The 5,340-nt window shown below is 34.6% G+C and overlaps 1 pseudogene; it reads left to right on the forward strand.

The window, feature by feature from the left end:
- The first annotated feature begins 1,541 nt into the window (after positions 1-1,541).
- Positions 1,542-4,118, forward strand: LOC129309267 (putative pentatricopeptide repeat-containing protein At3g25970; annotated as a pseudogene).
- Positions 4,119-5,340: the final 1,222 nt, after the last annotated feature.

Genomic DNA, 5,340 nt, shown 5'->3' on the forward strand with positions numbered 1-5,340 from the left:
TTATATATTTGTAAATAATTATGATTCTTCTACTATACATGTACATATATATAACCTGCCCACAGCCCAAGACCTTTCTGGCTTTCTTCTTCTCCTATGAGGCATGGATGGAGTGAAGTTACTGGGATTTTGGGCAAGTCCGTTTGCTTACAAGGCAATATGAGGTTTGAAGCTGAAAGGGGTGAAGTATGAATACATTGAAGAAGACCTTTCAAGCAAGAATGAACTGCTTTTGAAGTCCAATCCAGTGCACAAGAAAGTACCTGTGATTTTGTATGGTGAAAAAGCCATTTGTGAGTCCTCCGTCCTCCTTGAATATATCGAAGAAGTCTGGCCGCACAATCCCCATTCCCCAAAGATGCTTATGAAAGAGCGTTATCTCAGTTCTGGATGAAGAGTATATCATATAAGGTAAGTCTCGTTTCAAATTCTGAGATGTCTTCGATTTGACCGCGTTAATTTTCATCCAAAGATGCATCAAGACAGTTGTATAGTGAAATTTGAAATTTAGACTTGACAGTGGCCCATGAAACATTGTTAAAGGGCCTCAGTTTCCATTTGTTTTACCTGTCCATTTGTTTTACCAGTCTTAACAGTGTCGATACCACTTCCATTCTCTCTGAAGCCACCTCCACTGTTTCCATGCTTATTGGCAAACCTGAGGCAGTACAGAACTTTGTATTTCCTCTATTTTTTTTAAGCATTGTTTAGGAATTTTTGTTCCTACTAGCTATGCTCTAAGTTCATAAATCGGTAAATTAGTGTAGTTTTGTTCACTGCTTTTGCAGGGATAGATGGTTAACTTTTTGTTCTCTTATTTTAATAATCGTTCATTATTAATTCCATTCTGGTTGACTTCTCTTGAGACGCACTAATGGATTATATATAGGTCTTCTGTCACTGCATTTACTTTTGATGATCTTGTCTTATTTGAACTCTGTCAAACTGATAATTTCTTTAATGTATTTGAATATTGCTTTTGGAAAGATGCCAGAAAACATGATGTTATAGATAAATAACATGACATTTTTTAGCTTAATTTTAATCATTCATTCTAGTGATAAAAATTGCCACTGTCTCTGATGATTTTAGAATGATATAACGTTTTTAGTTAGCTTAGTTTTGAGCATAGATTTTTATCATGAAGCTTGTTGCTATCTCTGTTGTTTTCAGCGTGATCTTGCCTTGCCTTTTTGCTTAATTTTGAGTATTCAAACTGGTGATAAAAGTTTCTTGATGTTTCTGATGCTTTTACCATGATCTGGTCTTGTTTTTGAGCTTACTTTTGATTATATATTCTTGGATAATACTTGCTTGAATTCTTATTGCTGGAGTCAGTTTCTTGATTAAAATCCTGTTATATTTTCTTCTTGCTGGATTTCAATTGGGCCTTGCAATATCTGATGATAACTTGTGTTAAGTTTTGACGTTTGAAGTAATGATTTGAGGTGATGATTCTTCAACAACATAGCATCTAATAATGAACAACAGCCATGGATGCTTTTCCCAGTGGGAATCCAGTCCTTATGGAGGGGGTTTTATTTCTATTTTAGTTATGCAGGGTTGTAGGCTGTTGGAAGGGAAAAAGTGTAATTATCTAATTTCCTAGTTATCTAATAGTGATGATATTATACATGAATACCAATGAATGAAGGGATTGCACCCACTCATTCGAAGCTCAGTTATTAGTTTGCTTCAGGTTGCTGCAACCCATTGTCAAGCAATCAAGCTAGGAACCATTGTAGATGTTTATACCACTAATAATATTATAAATGGCTATACAAGAGGCAAAGAATTGTGTCTGGCTCAGAGCCTATTCAACGAAAATTCTACAGAGGCATTGTGTCATGGAATACGATGATTACTGGTTACATTAACTCGGGTGGACCTTGAAATTGCAGGGCAATGTTCAAAACCATGAGAAGATGTGGATTTGAATTTGATGGGCATTACATTTGGAAGTATGTTGAAGGGGATTGCCAGTTACCAAGAGTTTGAGCTTGGGCAACAAATACATTCAATGATCTTAAAAACGGGATTTTCAGAGAACATAATATTTTCAGGTAGTGCCCTTTTGAACATGTACGCTAAGTGTGGAGAGACTTGAGGATGCTTATACTATGATTCAGTACATGCCACAACCCTAACTATGTGTCTTGGAATTCACTCATTGCTTGTTATGCCCAAGCTGGTGATCATATCATGGCATTTTGGCTACTTAAATGTATGAACAAGACGGTGTGAGTCTTGATGATGGCACAATATCTCCACTTTTAACATTGCTTGATGATTCTGAATTATATGGGTTGGCAATGCAGTTACATTGCAAAATTGTAACATGGACTGGAATTGGTTAACACTGTCTACAACGCCACTATCACAGCGTATTCAAAGTGTGGCTCTCTACAAGATGTTGAAAGATTGTTTATTGTGCTGTTGGATTTCGAGAGATCTTGTCACATGGAATTCTATGCTTGCTGCTTCTTACTTGCATGAAAGAGAAGATCTTGCTTTTAAAATCTTCATTGACATGCAATTTCTTGGGTTTGAACCAGACATTTACTACACTAGTATTATTAGTGCTTGTTCCTCGCAAATGCATAAAAGCCCTGGAAAATCCTTACATGGTTTGGTAATAAAAGGGGACTTGAAAATTTAGTCCCTGTTTCTAATGCTTTGATCAACATGTATATGAAACTAAATAATAGGTGCATGGAAGATGCATTAAAAATTTTCCTTTCCATGGAATCCAAAGATTGTATTACTTGGAACTCCATTTTGACAGGATACTCCCAAGTTGGTCTAAGCGAAGATGCCTTGAAGTTATTTGTACAGATGAGATCTCTGGCTGTAGAAATTGACCAGTATACTCTCCGGCTGTCATCAGATCATGCTCGGATTTAGCAACACTACAGTTGGGTCAACAGCTTCACATCCTGACAATTAAAGTAGGGTTTGAGTCCAATGAATATGTTGTTAGTTCATTGATCTTCATGTACTCCAAATGTGGGATCATTGAAGACGCTGGGAAATCCTTTGAGGCAACTTCTAAAGATAACGCGATTGTTTGGAATTTCTATCATCTTTGGTTATGCACAACATGGGCAAGGAAATATTGCACTTGACCTTTTCAACATGATGAGAAACAGAAAGGTGAAACCTGACCATATAACCTTTGTTGCAGTTCTAACAGCATGTAGCCACACTGGTCTAGTTGAGAAGGAAGCAAATTTCTAGCGTCAATGGAGTTTGATTTTGGGATTCCACCACGAATGGAGCACTATGCTTGTGCAATTGATCTCTATGGCCGAGCGGGGGTGTCTAGAGAAGGCTATAGCTTTGTTGATGAAACAATGCCTTTTGAACCTGAAGCAATGGTTTGGAAGACTTTATTAGGTGCTTGTAGAACTTTTGGTGATATTGATTTAGCTAGTCAGATAGCAAGTTGTTTGTTTGATTTGGAGCCTGAGGATCATTGCACATATGTTATACTTTCTGACATGTATGGCCGTCTTAAGATGTGGGATGAAAGGCTAGTATAACAAGCTGATGCGAGAAAGGAGAGTGAAGAAGGTTCCTGGTTGGAGTTGGATAGAAGTGAAAAATGAAGTGCACGCTTTCAATGCTGAAGATCACTCCCACCCCCAATGGAAAGAGATATACTTTCTGTTACAAAGGTAATGGAGGAAATCAAAATGTTGGGCAGTGTTTCCAATCAAATTCTGTTGCCACAATATTTGGATCATCTAGATGATTGCTGTATCGGAAGCTCTGATGAATCTTCGAGTTTGTTTGATCATCCTCTTTCTCCATTGCCTTCTCCCTTTCACACTGTATGTACATGTTATATAGCCTTTTCTTCTTTCTTTCTTAGATTTCCATTATTAATGTGGGTGTTGTTGTGTTTCTGCAGAATCTTAAAGAGAGCATTGAGAATCAATGTCGTGAAAATAACAGAGAAAGTGGATAGAAAACTAGAGAGGCTTGAAGGTGAGCTTGCCACAGCTAGAGATCTGATAAGAGAAGCCATAAATTTCTTGGCCTAACCTAACGACACTTAAGAACTTCAAGATTCATATTATGTTCCACAAGGAAACATTTACAGAAAAGCCTATGCTTTTCTCAGGCACGCTGAACTTTATATATATATATATATATATATTGATTAATTTGATTAAATTCTCGTATTATATCCTAAAAGCAGGTGTATGCTTAAACCTCAAATAAAAGGGAAAACAAGAAAAGAAAAGCTTTCTTTTTTTTTTTTTTTTTTTTTGAAGCTTTCTTTTTCAAGAAAGTGAAGAAAACATAGGAATAGGAAGTCCTAGTTTTGGGATACAACAATTCATATTACACTTAAATCTTGGTGTTAATGCCATTTAAAAACATAAAAAGACAAGCATATCCTAATCAAAAACATTGGTTTCTGTCTAAAGATTTCACGCCCGGCGCCACATCACATTCGTTAATTTTAAATACATGTTTTTTTGTTTAATTAGGCGGGGCAGGCTTAACGGTATGAGATTATAGGTGGGGTTGTACTCCCGACCTCTCAATTTTAAATACACTTGCATATTAAGCAATGAACATGAGGCATTTAGAAAGTATTGGATTGCAACGTAATTTCCATTGACTAGCTTGTGTGTTTGGTTTTAGAAATTGCAAAACTGAAATTGGAATTAAATAAATTGAGGTTTGTAAATTGAAGTTAGAAAAAAAAAAAAAACTATCAGTGATTTAACATTATTTATATTTGAATATTTTGTAAAAAAATTGATATGGAAAATTGAAAAACTTATTTGGATGATAATGCTCAAGCAAGTTTAGGTGTTTAACTGACTGAAAAAATACATGAATTTAGAATAATATATTTTTTTCTAATTTGATCTTCTTGAGAAAAAAAAATGATGTTTAAATTACAATTTAAAAAGAGTCTATATATAATTAGTTAAGTATATTATTTGTAAATTATAAAAATATTGAATTAATTAATAAATGACAAAATATTAAATAATAAATTGATTAATTACAAAATATTAAATTTAAGAAATCTAAAATAATTGAGAGGATAAGAGAGAATCTAACAAATTTAAAATGCATAAATACTAACCTAATTTACTCAGAAACTCTCTTAAAAAGCTCATTAAGGTGGTTTTAGCTTGAATGAGCTTTTTCCACAAATCTTTTTTCATTATTCTTTACCCAAACAAGATTTTTAATCTTGTTGTAATGAGAATTTAACACCCGAACTAATATTTGAGAACCCAAAACTCAAACCTCAGTTGAGGATTAAACTAAACATGCTCAATGTCTTTTTACCATAAATGTAATTATTTGAAC

The sequence above is a fragment of the Prosopis cineraria genome, unplaced genomic scaffold (genome assembly GCF_029017545.1).
Source record: "Prosopis cineraria cultivar Desert tree isolate PC_DT_omini unplaced genomic scaffold, ASM2901754v1 PC4, whole genome shotgun sequence".
Classification (NCBI taxonomy): domain Eukaryota; kingdom Viridiplantae; phylum Streptophyta; class Magnoliopsida; order Fabales; family Fabaceae; genus Prosopis; species Prosopis cineraria.